At 39.9% G+C, this 14,505-nt stretch overlaps 1 protein-coding gene across 3 annotated transcripts in view; it reads left to right on the top strand.

Moving 5' to 3' along the window:
• PSPC1 (paraspeckle component 1) overlaps positions 1-13,655 on the top strand; it is a 58,007-nt gene extending 44,352 nt beyond the window's left edge. For 2 of the 3 annotated variants that reach the window (XR_008435942.1, XR_008435940.1), the window contains 4 exons: positions 8,843-8,944; positions 11,805-11,912; positions 12,165-12,443; positions 13,038-13,655. The gene's annotated coding sequence lies outside the window, so the exon portion shown is untranslated. Of the gene's footprint in view, positions 1-5,776; positions 6,031-8,842; positions 8,945-11,804; positions 11,913-12,164; positions 12,444-13,037 lie in introns of those variants that run through there. The other variant, XR_008435941.1, reaches the window with a different exon arrangement.
• The last annotated feature ends 850 nt before the right edge of the window (positions 13,656-14,505 follow it).

Raw genomic sequence — 14,505 nt, 5'->3', positions numbered from 1 at the left:
TATGTATTCTTAACCTGTTGTGCCTTTAAAAAGGATTTATGTCTCTTTGTAAGGGGGGCAAAAAATTTTGTTCTGGATTAATTTAATTTCATTGTTTCTCCTTTGTGTAGTTAAACAATAATGAAGTGACAGAGCGTACATGAGAATTTAATAGATAGTTACCCTTCCTGAACTCACAGATGTGTGCAAATACTAATACAGAAAATAAAAGTAGATAAATGTTCTTCATGGATTTACAGATGAGGGAGATATTATTGTGGAAAAGCAGGAAAATGTGGCTTTATCTCATCTTCCACTTTGCAGCTTTTAATAATTTGGGAACTACCATAGAATTAAAATCCCCAAATACAACTCTTATAAACTTCTAAAATTCTTAAATGTTGTTTCACAGTTCTGCTATAAACAAAACTAGTTCAGTGTAAACATTCAAATAAAATACATGCTTTAATGGAACAAATAATTCCGAAAGCCTGCGTTTTATTAAGATGAGTCATGTTATTGGGAAGTTAGGTATATTTTCTCGTATTTTTACTTTTTGACTACGTAACCTTAAAGGAATAGAGGTGAAATTAATGAGATGCAGAGAAAGGTTAAATATACAGGACAAAATTTCCTGGGAAAGGACTGAAGTTCAAATATGTGTAACTTAAGTACCAGTGCTTCCAGTAGGGGACTTCTGTCACGAGTTTAGAGAGCTCCTGCTTAGAAACAGGGGATGCCAAATCTGGTCCTGCTTTTATGGCAGGAAAATGTCATCTTTACCTTGATTGTGACAAACCAAGAATAGGATTATCAGGATTTAAGTTTATGAAGAACATAGTTATCTTGCTACAGTGATGAATTTGAATGGCTGAAGAGTCAGCATCTTAGGTAAGTTTGTCTGATGAGCTGGTATATGTACAGCTGCATGATTGTCACAGCCTTCCCAGGACTTGGAATATGGTAGTGCCTTTGGTTGTTTCAGCAGTTGCTTCATGTGCCTCAGTTAATGAAGTTCATTTATGGTTGCACAGATGCTTTTCAAAGTCATCTTTTCTGCTTAGCAAATTCTCTTGGGTAGTGACAGCCACTGCAGTTGTGGGTTGAGAGCGGTGCCGTCATGGGGTGCTTAAATCAGCAATTGCTCCTATCTGCTGCAGTTGGCTTAGTTTATACCTGTTGGTCATTACAGTGCACTTCCAAATACTATTTTTCATTAATGAAAGTTGTGTTCTCAATGAGGTATTGATCTGAGCAAGTTTGAGTAGAGACTTAAGAAAGTATAAACTTATATTTGTAAGAAAATACAGTTACATCTGTACTGTCAATGAGACAAATTCCTTTAATAATTCCAGGTGTTACAGAAAATTTGTTTCTTGGATGGTTCTGATTCCCTAAGTTTGTAATAAAGGCACTTGGATTTTGTTCTACCTCTGTTTTCTGAGGTTCATCTTTAAACTGTTTGGACATCTGCATTTATTTTAGCTTTCATAGCATGGGTGTAAACTAGAGTCCTTCAAACTTTATGCATAAATGTACCCTGTCAGGGCATACTCATCAGTCAGGTGCTGGTCAGATGCAAGATTTTGCAGAATCCAAAAAGTAAGTGTGCAAGTTGTTAAATAAGATGCAAGTAAATGTATAAGTTGTTAAATAAGATGGAAGTAAAGTTATGAGAAGACCAGAACAAGACCGAGCAGAATAGGAGAGCAAGCTGCTCTGAAGGTGGTCTGTAAAAAACAGTGTGAAAGACTCTGGTAACAAGTACATGTTCTGTTAATCGTTCAAAGAAATGGATGCATTAGGATATAGAACTTCCATTTGAAATGCAGACTTCTTTGGAGAAGCTGCTGCTTGCTTAAGTGGAGTTTCTTATTCAAGACGTTGCAAGTAATGTTTGTAGTGTATTAGAATGGATGTTTTTTACTTGTGTACATCAAAAGTGACAATTAGGTAACTGAAGACCTTTTAGACTGTGTGTGTGTAACCATTTTCTCATTAATGTGTTGATATTTACAAACTTGGCACCTGAGATAATTTTGATAGCTTGTTTATAAATCAGTATCTTTAATGTGAGAATTATAGTGCAAGCTGGCATCTTGAAATCTGAATGAGCTATGATGAAAAACAGTACCAACAATCAGTCTCTTTGATTAAAAATATTTAGTTTGAATATGATGCCAAGTTACTGCCTTTGTATATAAGATGATATCAAAAGGGAGTTCCTCACTTCTCACACTCTGCTCTTGGCCTAGTCCTGTGCAAAGGAGTGTCATCATTGAGGCCTTTACTTTGCTCTCAATTGAAGAAAATGGTAACCAACTGGAGTGACTTTATGGTGGAATGATTAATACTATTCCTAACACTCACTAAGATGCCTGATCTGTTATTCAGACTTGAAATTATTTCTAAAGTGCTTTTCAGTCTTCTTTGCCACATGTTAGTAGGCGTTTGCTTTGCTCTACATATGACAGCTGAGCTCAAAGCTTTTTTAAAATGTTTGATATTAATTTAGAAAGCTATTTCATTTTGGGTAGGAAGAATAGCTTTATCTTGCAGATAGTAGTGACTTCTACTAAAATTAGGAATGCTGTACATAAAATTTACAGCATTCTATGGTACTATAAAGCTGAAATAAATCCTGATAGTGTGGCATCAGCAATATGTCCAGTTGTGCAAGGAAAGGACAAAGAGCTGAGTTTGAGTCCCAGCTTGCCAGACAGTACAAGAGCAGCAAATAGAGAAATAGTTCCTTTATTCAACATTGCTTTGTGGGTTTTTTCAGAAACTTACTTTCAGGTAAGTCTATGTCAGTATACCAATAAGGGGTAGAACATTTGCAGGATACCCTGTAGTTTATAACGCTGTTTGTTGTCTTTGTCTTGAAATACAGATTCCATTTCCTGTGTATTTCAAATCTAATGTAAGATTTTCTGTTTTCTACCGAATACAATTGTATTATGGTGGAAGCTGGAAGTTGGTATTCTGCATTTGTTATAGAGTAATCTGAGATGGAAGTTGTCACCCAGTAGAGTTAGTACAGGAAGGAAATTCCTTGATTGCACAAAGACTCACAAATCTTTTGACAGGACCAGAGTACACACAGAAACACAGGGGGTTACTTCTGAGCATCAGGAAACATTTTTAGTGTGAGGGGTGACCAAGCACTGGCACAAGCTGCCCATAGAGGTTGTGGAGTCTCCATTCTTGGTGATGCCACAAGCCATCTGGATGTGGTCCTGGGCACTGGCTCTAGGTGGCCCTGCCTGAGCTGAGGAGTTGGACCAGATGATCTCTAGAGATCCCTTCTGACATTAACATGTCCATGATTCTCTTGTCTAAGCAAAACTTTGATTTTATTAAACTTTACAGGAATGAATTAACAGTTAAACCCTATTACATGCTTAGGTATTTGAATACTTCCTTACTAGGTTTCATTTCAATGTAGATGTATGTACTGGGTAGTATTGTTAAATTTTACATTTTCAAATGAAGCATGTCAAAGATGAAAGCTCATGGAGTGAATGAGTTGTTGTTAATGAAGACTGTGTGACCATGTCTTGCCCTGCCCTTACCCCAGCACAGTCTTACTGCTTCAGAGATTTTAGCCCCACAAAGATAATCAGTTCTGCTGTCATTATTTTGGAAGAGGAGGTTAGGACACTGGCCTAACTTGGCACCTGCTGCAAAATGACAGGTAAGGAACCTTACAGGAGGGAATGGGGAACATTGTGTGAAATTCTGTAAAGCAGAATTGCAAACACTTCAGAAGCTGTGTTTTAGTGAGTTTCACAATTCCTTAGGAATACTGTTGGGTTGTTTTTGTTTTTTTTTTTAACTAGAGAAAATTGGACTATGCACAGTATAGGAAGTTTTGTGTGAAACTAGATTCCCTCTTAGATTTTGGAAGATACAAGATGTCCTCAAACTAGTGAGGTCATCACTATTATAAGAATTTTTCAGTAATACAAAGCTTATGCTGATTTTCTGCAGTCTTAAAACTAAGATACAAAAAAACCTGTCTCTTAGGCTTTGCATATGCACATTTTTGCTACTTTAAAACAATTTTAAATTTTTTTGAAAAAAAATGAGTCTCAATAGAAGTATGCCTATTTAAACATCCCTAAAATCTTAGGGGTTCTATTCATTCCTTGTATAAGAGTATATTTGTTTGCATTGTGTGTAGCACAATGGTATCCTGACTTCTGTTAAAGTAGTAGAGCTGTACTGATCCTACTTAACTCTGTGCTAGCTGTGCTGGTTTAACGATACCTGGTTTACAGCAGACTTTTCTAAATCTGTGTCTGTGATAGGTGACCTCAGAGTTTCCAGAACCTGGCATAACTGTGAAATTGTAACTGTAGCTTCCACTTCTAAGTGCAGCATTTTCAGATGCTTTTCATCTGTCAGGTTTCTTAAGTTTTCTTTGTGAAGTAACATCTATACATCATTATTTCTAGGTGAAAGAGATGATGAGGGTTAAAGGTTATTCTCTTCTTCCTTCAACAGTTTGTACTTTTTATCTGTTCATGATAAAGTATCACAAAATGCTCAGAACTTCACATCTGTGAAACCTGTCACATGAGTTCTGAATGGAGAAAATAACACCGTTACTTGGACATTTTTCCAAGTTGCTCAGCATGAACACAGTCATTGAAAGTAAAAATCTGAACATTGAAAGATACTTCTGCTGCTTCAGTGACAACATTTTTTAAGTGGGTAATTATGAAAATCACTGATGAGCCAGCTATTCTGGTGCTGCAGGTTCCTCAACTTGAAATGGGAATGTCATAGAGGGGAGGGGGCTGTATTAAAAAATACAGGATTTAGTTGTTGTTACATACAGATTATTGTAATGACTTGGGCTACTGTCTCACAATGCACAAAATTTTGCAAAAAATATAATGTTTGTGTCTTGCATCTAGGAATGTAATGACTTGCAAATGAACAATTTTTATTACTTTTACAAAGTGCTTACAAATTTTAGTATCTTTGAATTCAGACCTTGCTGAAGCTGTACAGATGAAAACTTTTGTGTCTTCTGTTTGAATACTTTCAGACATGCTCATCACTCCCTAAATACTGAAGAAATCATCTAATTTCTTTATGGTGAAGATCTGCAATCCAAGCAAAACAGAAACAAATGTCCCTTGATAGCAGATTGTCACTGGCATGTGTTCATTGCCTGGCCACTAGTAACTGCCACCATTTGTTCTTTTTTGAAATCTGATCCCAGAAGAGGAATATTACTGCATTTGCATTCCTCATTCTGTGTAAGATGCTAACTTCAGGTACCCTACACCTTGTGACTTGAAAGTTGTGAAATTGGTGTTAAATATTTTTAATGATCTTACAAAGGAAATTGAATGCCTTGTTGGTGTAGCTCAAGTAGTATTTTCCCTTTTGTTTCTAGAAACTTAATTTTTCTTTTGAGCTCTAATTTGGTAAATATTTTTCCCCTTAAATGCTTGCTTGCTTCTACTTCTCTGCAAGTATATGCACTTATTAAGAGAATTTGACAAACACAAGATTGGGAAAAATTGTGTTGGCAGTTTGTCTCCTATAATCCCTGGCAGCTGTACAGTGGTGCCAGGTAACAATTGATTTAGTCTCTGATGGTTTTATTGTCCTCAGCAGGGAGTACTCATAATTAAGATGAGCAGGTTTGGCCAGACTAAAGTTAAAACTAAGAGAAGAATGGGGAAGATAAGATTGCCTGACCATTTAAGAATGTCTAGCACTGTATCTTCTGTTAGTATGTCAGCAGCCAACATTGTTATCTCTTACCTTTTGATAGGTAAGCCTGAACAAATGCAAACATGAACACAGCTCTGCGGATCATCTCGGGTTCCCTTTGGAAACCCCTAATAAATGGCCACAAGGGATTGTGTGTTTTCCTGAGAACAGCTCGTCATTGGAGTTCTTCTTTCTGTGTGCTGGATAGTGGTTCTGCTACTCTCAAAATCATACCTGTGCCTGCTGGTGCAAAAAGCCATATGGTCACTTCAGTGGAAATCAAAATTTACCTGTGCTGCTCTTGTGTGTTGCTAGGTAATTTTTAAAGTAGACCTAAAATAAAGGGGGAAACTTACAGTTACAGTAGCCACCAAAAATCCTATTAATTAGAAAAATGAAAACCAAAAACCTCTTAACCAAACCACAGAACCTGTTCTGTCAGTCAAGCCAGTGAAGCTGCCACGCATCCGTGTGCAAGGTAAATGTGCAGTGTCCTTCGGTGTTGTAGTGTCACAGCTGTTCCTGCTCTGAATTAGCACTGGCAGCCTGGAGCTTGTCCTGTACAGCCCATCTCTGCTGGAGATATCCTGCTAAGCTGAGTATACATTACTTGAGATAGGTGCACTTAGGAGTTGGTTTTCAGTTTTCCTTCATAATGGCACAATATATGCACAGTATCGCTCAGTTTGTGTGTGATGCCTCTCCTCCAGAACAGGCATATTTATCATGCTGTTAGCCTTTTAGACTAGTTCAGATTCATTTTGTTTACCGTATCCACTTTGAGCTTTAATTTAAAGAAGGGCTTTATCATATGAATGAAAATTCAGTCTCTTACTTTGAAAACAACTTTCTCTTGTGTTCCAGCTCACTCTTAGAAATCACTTTTTTAATCGCTGGCTGCTTGGATGCATTCAGCTCTAACAAAGTAATTACTGCTAATCATAAACAGTAGAGTTTTTATAGGTTTATATAGGGTAGAGAGGTTGAATCATCTTAGAAGAGGGAAAATTGTGAATAAATCATGCAGAGGCACATTCCTATTAAAAGCTACACACATTTTAACACTCCCACCAGTCTTACTGGGTGGTTTTAGAGCCTGTCATTAAAAATAGATGATACTTATTTGGCTACAACTTTGTCACTAGTATCTACTGTTTGCCAAGAATATGGCTCACTGCTTTCTCTTCAGTAAATCTGGGTGGCCAGGAAAGAGAAAGTAATATTCATTGTCAGTTACAGAAACTGGAGAGACTGTATTAGGCCTTGGTGCTTTAGCTTTCTTGATGGGGGGAAAAAAGAGATAAAGTAATTATTGGGTTTTGTTCATAATAAAATACAGACTGAAAACTGTGCAGTGTGTAATTTTAGCCTTCCTGTTAGATGGGTACATACCTAGAGGTAATGTCTCAGGATGCTAACACTTGTCCAGATGACAGTTCCAGCCAGCTCCCTATGACTGGCAGCTCATCAGTACAGCTATTACTGCATTTGACTCGCTAAATGATTGTTAGTATCAACACTTGCAAAGTTACAGCTCTAGTTAGAAAGGGTTAGTGGGCTGTGCTCTCTCATTTGTGCTTTAGGAAGAAAGTATCTATGTTGCTGAATGTCTGGTACAGAATAGATAACTGAACTTTTGAAATCTGATAGATAGCAAGCTTCACCATGTGTGAAGTGGGAGGGGAGATAAAAAGCAACCAAATGGGAGAATTGATTTAATAGGACTCTGCCATTAAATCATGCCAACTTTAAAATGGTATTTATTTTGAGCTGCAAGTCTCAGCCTGTTTTCAGCTGTGTCTGATAAGGTAAATGTTACCTTTATTGTGTTTGTGGTTGTGTGTTGTAATTTATACGTATGTCACTTCTTGAGTTGCTTTTTGGGACTGCTCCTAAAGTGAAGCTAGCCTGAAAGGTGCAAGCTGCATGTGGCTTTCCAAAGGAATTCTTTCTGTAATAAATACTTTGCAGGGTGTGCTAAGTTTTATGATCATCAAAACCGGACCTCAAGATGTTGGAAAATAATTTTAACAAGTCTTTACTTGAGAGTATGGGGAGTTCTTCACTTTGTGCTGTTGTAATGAGGACCTTTCCAGGCAGTCTTCTCTGTAGACATTTCATTAGGGCTCTCAGGCTCTGCAGCACGTTTCTGTGCCTGAGTAAGGGATTATGCTAAGCCTGTCAAACATCACAGTGCTCATATCTTACTTCAAGTCTGAGGCATTTATGGAGAAGAGGTGATTTTAATTCTGGGGGGAAGGGAATGTGTCTACAGGTGAAAGCTGTTTTGAAGCCTGAATGGCTGGGGCATGGAGCTGTTGAATTTTAAACACTTTGGATAGTTGTTTTGCATGTGTACCCTATGAGAAGACACTGTGCAAGATGGATACCACTTACTGCAAATACAAGCCAATTGATTGCAGAAGTTGTAAAATTACGGCAGTCCTAAACTTTTGCATCAATTTCTAATGCTTGCAGTATTAAACTGTATTTTAATGATACTTTTTTGCAGTTCTGTTGTGAGATGGTTTTTTATTCCAGCTCAGTTCAGGCATATTATTTTGAAAGATAACTTTGCCCCTAATTAATAATGTCTGTACAACAACACACTGCAGAAAGAGGAAGAGACTGCAGTGAGAGCTGTTAGTTCTCAAGTGTCACTCAGTGTTGTGTGCAGGGATCCCGCTCATTTTACTGGCACTGACATTAGAAGGATGAAATGCCATTTTCGCCACGTGCCTTGGCAGGCTTAAAGTGTCTAGAATGTCTTCTGTCACATGAAATACATACGTTTTAGAAAACCTCCAAAGATAAATGACTTGGGGCTCTTTGGAGAAGAACTGCAGTTAATCTACTCCAAATAGAAATATGAAAATCTAGGAACTTTTTAATGTTCTTGGAACAGCTGTTGCTTAACTGCTGAGGTAGTAAAAATTTAAATAAAATACGTGGAGAAACAACTAAGTGGTAAGAATGGGTAGAGAATAAATGGATTTTTTTCTGGGAAGTTTGGGAAGTTTTATTATGGTTTATTGCCCCATATATAATGGGTTTTTGAAAAGAGAAGCTACTGTGTATTCCGTTTTGCTTGGAATGTCAGTTATTTACTGTCTCTTTATTTTTTTAGGTTACTATTAAAATCTTAAAAATGCAGATGACTGGCTTGTGCAGAATCCTTTTGCTATCTTATGCAGACAAAAGGGAATCCTAAACCAGGTTTTAGTACAAGGTACGTATATTAAGGTATATGACTTTATCCAGCAGTTACTGAAATCAGTACCCCACTTTTTGTTCAGATTTGTGATTTGATGTAGTTGTGCTTCTGCACTTCAATTAATACTTGATTTCAGATAATGTAATTCCTGGCATAATTCCTGCCCATGTGTTATGTTTTTAAAGGACTTCAAGCATATGCACACAGCCTCTAGCAGTCAGCTCAAGCTCTGGCCAGCCATCCAAACCCCATAGTGCCACATTAATATGATGCCATGTCTGAGCTGCTGGATGTTATTGATACATTGCACTCAGACTCCTGATTGTTTGTACAACCAACACAGTAGTTACTGATCCTGAACAGTCTTTGGCATTAATCAGAGGGCTCTGGTATGGAAGGCAGTGTCCATGCACTCTGGGAAGCCTGGGGCAGAGTTTGATTTGTGTGCACGCAGGTGTGTAGTGCCATCTGCCCTGACTGTGGACAGCATCTTAATGGGGCTGACAGATAGCAAGGTTTTAAAGGGAGTTCTATGCAGCTAAGTTCAATAGTTCTGGTAATTCCAAAATACCAATTATTTTTATAAAGTAAAAATAAATTCAAACACTGGTGGGATTTGACCAAGATGTGTAAGTAAAGCAAGAGAAGCTTGTGTTAATTCTTCTGTGTTTGTTTGGCTTAGCAAAAGGACTCAGAGCTGTCTCTGTAGTTGTGTTAACAGTAAATAAGAGAACTGGAAATATGAAGGCCCAGAACAATTTATCTGTTTTGTAATCACATGTAAAAGGTATCCCTGTCCATGGCAGGGGTTCAGACCAGATGATCATCTTTCTCCATGTGCTGGCAACTTTCTTTGTAAAGCAGGATGCCATTTGGAAGCCTTTGTGGCCAGGTTGCGCTCTTTGCTCAGGGTGGTTCTTGGACTTGGTGTTCACCAGGGCCACCATGTCCTTACCTGCAAAGGGGCGCTCCAGCCAGCTGGCCTCCAGCCTGTCCTGATGTCTGGGATTATTTCTCCCCAGGTGCAGGATTTGGCATTTCCTTCTGTTGAATTTCATGAGATCCTGTAAGCCCATTTCTCCAGCCTGTCGAGGGATCACTGGATGGTGGCATGACACTATGGCCTTTGCAGCCATTCCTCTCAGCTTTGTGTTACCTGCAGACTTGCTGAGGACATGTTGTCCCATCAACCAGGGCAGAAATGAACATCCTGAAAAGGACTGGCCTCAGTACAGGGATACTCTGCTAGTCATTCAAATCCAAGAGGACTTCATGCCACCAACAACCTTCTAAGCCTGTCTCTTCAGACAGTTTTTAGTCCACCTCATGGTCCACTTACTGAAACTATCAGTAGTCTGTCAGTATCATGACAGGATCAAAATGGTAACTGGAGATACTATGGCAGTGTCAAAAGATTTCCTAAGCCAAGGCAGACAATATCCACTGCTCTCCCCATGTCCACTGAACTGGTCACCTCACCAGAGAGTCTCTCCAGTTGGGAGTCTTAAGAATTTGCAAATGACCTCATTGTAAATACATACTGACTGCTGCCACTTACCTTCTTGCCCTTCTTGGTCTGGAAATGGTTTTTGGAGTAGTTGCTCCATCACCTTCTGAGGGCTTGTAGTTCCCCACATCCTCTTTCTTGCCCTTCTTGAAGACTGGAGTGACTTCTGCTTTCCCCTGGTCCTTGCACACCTCTCCCAGTTGCCACACTGTCAGCAATGCAGTGTGGCCTTGCAAGGCCAGCAGCCAGCTCCTTCAGCACTCATGGGAGCATCCTATCAAGCTCAGCACGTGTGACTTGTCCAGTTTGTGTTCCGTAACCTGGACCCTGTCATGTTCTTGGTACTGGGAGGGGCACTGACGAGGTGGGAAAGTTGTTGCACACCTCTTTTTGTGGTTCTGCTTTTGCCCTTTACTAAGGTGTCACATTAGTTTCCAGTTGTAGTAAAATCACAGTATAAAAATTGTCACACAATTATTCACAATATAAACCAGACTTCTGAAGTAAGCAAGCTACAACCATTTACTCACAAAATCTAAAAAAGACAAGCAGCTAAAGCTCTTTCTCAGAAAAGTAGTAGTAAAACAGAAAATGCCTGTTTTTTCAGAGTTTGATTCAATTGTGGGTTTTTTTTGTTTTGGTTTGGTTTGGTTTTTTTTGGGTTTTTTGGGGGGTTTTTTTTGGGGGGGTTGTGGGTTTTTTTTGTTTGGTTTTTTGGGTTTTTTTATCTAGAGGACATTTTGTCTTGACCATGTAGCCATTGGAATTCAGTCTTGCTTGTCACTGCATATGAGAGTGCTACTGTGCATGAGAGCCATTTGGGAACCTCTGTGTTTGGCAGGTTTCCCAGGCATCTCAGAATTTTTCTGTCAGTTTACAGTTTCCTTCCTGTGAAGGGAAAAAAGGATGGTCAAGGTTCCTTGGAGATACAAGTGTCCCTTTTACTGGCTAAATAACAACTCCTTGTCTCAATGAAGTGGTAAATGTACCTTTCTTTCTCTTCCCCCATTCCTCACGTGTGTTTGGACTCAGACTGCAGAGTGAACCTGGCTGACAAAGTGTAATGGCCTAATGAAATTGTGTTAAGTATTGTGCCAGGCTGCCTGCTCCTGAGCTTCCTGAACAGAGGGAGCTCCAGCTGCCTTGCAGGGGCAGAGCTGTCTGAAAAATTGCTGGCATTTCTCAGCTCTTGATCCAGCTGTATTTGCTGATGTGTTGCTCTGTTATTTGCCATCTGAGTCTTCTTAAGTGCTCTACTTTGATGACAAAAGCACACTTGCGAGGAAGTTATCACTCAAGTGTCTTTTAACTCCTCAGCCTGAATCATACTTACTTCTTGGAAATGTTCCTCTCCATTGAATGCATTAGGTTTCAATGGAAGCTGCTGGTGGCTGCCCATCCTCAGAACTGAGGCTGTTACATTGTGATGATGTGCAAAATGCTGCTCTGCACCTTGGAGTTACAAGGACCATCCAGGTGAGAATATAGTCATGTTGTCACTTGTTAAAACTCCTGTAGGTAAATTTTGCACTCAGTTTTCAGTTTGTTAGTACTATTTTTGTGCTTAATCCATGAATGTTTTTTTTCCCCTTTTATCTCTCTGTGCTCTTGGGCAAACAAATAATGCGTTACTTAATAAAACAGTAACTACATCTCTCACACCTGGCTGAAGGTAGGAGGAGGACAAACTGATCATTCTCAGTTAAGCTGTTTCCTCTCTGCTTGCAGACAGGCCAGATCTGTGAGACCTGAGGGAAAAGGGCTGTTTGAAATGATAAAAAAGAACCCAGCCTGGAGGTGGTGTGTCCCCCACCAATACCTCAGCTTGGAAAAGACATGAGAAGAATGTGAATACATCTGCTTGTGAGCTCCAAGTCCTCTTCCTACATGAGGAGACAAGTTACAGCTTTTTTGATGTTAATGTCTTCAGCCTTTGGCACAGAAGGTGGTTCCAGTCCAGCATTTCATAGTAAAGCTGATGTTGGCCTACTTTGATGTGTAACTGAGGTACTGATGCCCTTTTCATCTAAACTGCACTCAGCAGATTTTCTTCCTAGAAATAGCAGTGTTACGGGAAGTCGGTGTCACTAAAATGATTAAGTTTGTACATTCTACAAGATTAATAACAGTAAATGATATATTAAATGACTGCTCCTTGGTTTAAATTATTGCTGTTGGACTTTATATGACAAAAAATAGGTAAGTGGTAGGGTTTAAAGAAAAAGCAGTAATGTGGATTGTGTTTATGCTGCGGTAGTTTAGAAGACTACAAAAGTATTAATTACCTAGAGAAAAATTGTATGAGCCAGTGACAGCTGAAAAGAACTGGAAGGAAATGTTAATCATAGGGGAGATTACAGCTGCAGTAAGCTGTCTGTGCTGTTGAGTAGGAAGTTATGCTACAAAAGCCTGCTGTCATAATGTAGCTCAATAAAAAGATGAGAAAACATGAAGAATGAAAAATTAATTTTATGTGATGTGATTTGAACACTGGCCTATTACATACTACAAGGGTTTTAAAAAAAATTCTATATAGCGATTGTAAAGCTGTTTCAAATTAAATGAGTAACAGGATGTTTATTTTTTATTTCCTGAAATTAGCAAGGCAGTGGACATGAATTGAAGGCTTGACAGGAACCTCACGCAGTTAAATCCTACAGTGGGAACTGAACTAAGCTGATGCAGTTGTAGATCCTGGGCACAGACTGATGGCGAAGCAGCTTTGTGGAAGCTGATCTGGGGTCCTGAGGGACAAGTGAAGATGAAGGTGTCCATCCCCATACTGGGGGCTCCATTAAAAGATCATGGCTGAGCAGGGGCCAGAAGAGCAATCTCTCTGCTCAGCACTTCTGAGACTGCAGCTGAAACACTGTGCCCAGTAATGGGCTCTTGAAGACAAGGAGATGTGGGAACGAATCCCATGGAAGCCATTGGGCCATCAGAAGGCTAAGGAGCACAAGAGTCATGGGGCCAGGCAACAGGGGTTTTTCCAGCTGGAGAACAGGAGATGGAGGTGGTTAAGAGATCCTGATAATCCAGCTGTGTAAGAGAAGTGCATAGAGGAGGTGGAGCCAGGCTCATGGCAGTGGTGCACAGTACGGTGGGAGTTTTGTACCATTGTTTCAGTGCATGGAAGTGTTGCACCGTACCACTAATAAAAACAGTGCAAGGCAGCACTGTGTGGCTGTACTTACCTGGACTGCCTGCACTGTGGAACCATTGGGGGCTTCCTGGTAATCATTTGGTTTCAGGAAGGGTAGATGCAGAGGACCTGGTCTGGAGGTTCATTTGTGGGTTTAGGCATCTTAACCCTGCTATTCACTGAAAGAACACTCTGATACTGACACAGTAGAGCTGACAGATCTATAAAGGTGAGGGAATGCCCAAAGCCTTTAAATCTCCTGTGCAAACTTTTTCATACAGGTTGTCTCACGCAACCTTGTAAAGTCTTTTGTCAGCACAACCTTTACGGGGGGGGGGGGGGCTGGGACAGTATCTTGCCCCCTCCCCCACTGGAGGGCTATATTCAGTGTAAGACATGCAGCTGCTGTAACAGGCCTAACAGGGCTTTCTTCCCAAATTCATCTCTCTGTTCTTGGTTAGGGGAAGTCCATACAAGAGTAACAGCTCCAGGGCGCAAGACTCCTCATCAGGAAGTGGGAGAGAGTCTGTGCTGAAGATTGAGATGTCACCACATGGGTAATCCTGTTCCCTCAAGCTCTGCTGGCCCATGCCCACACAGTTGCAGTGTTTCAGAACAGGCCCTCATCTCCCTGGGTATGTGACAATGTCTTCAGTTCCCATACACATGGTTTGGGTGTCTCAGCAGCAGAGCTGTGCCTTCCCTTAAGAGCAAGAGGCACAGCAGCGGAGGGAGACAATGGGAAGGTCTGACCCCTCTGCTATAGCTGCACCAGTGCCACCAGTAACTGATCAGAGTTCCTTACACTTTAGAGAATGTAGGAAGTATTACAGACATTCTGGAAAAAGATTCATGATAGGTGAGACTTTGCTGTGGAAAAACAGGTGACCTGAAATCAAAAAGAACCATCTTCTGCCTGGTCTCTTC

The sequence above is a fragment of the Vidua macroura genome, chromosome 2 (assembly GCF_024509145.1).
Source record: "Vidua macroura isolate BioBank_ID:100142 chromosome 2, ASM2450914v1, whole genome shotgun sequence".
In the NCBI taxonomy this organism is placed as follows: domain Eukaryota; kingdom Metazoa; phylum Chordata; class Aves; order Passeriformes; family Viduidae; genus Vidua; species Vidua macroura.
This window is presented reverse-complemented; position numbering and strand designations above follow the sequence as displayed.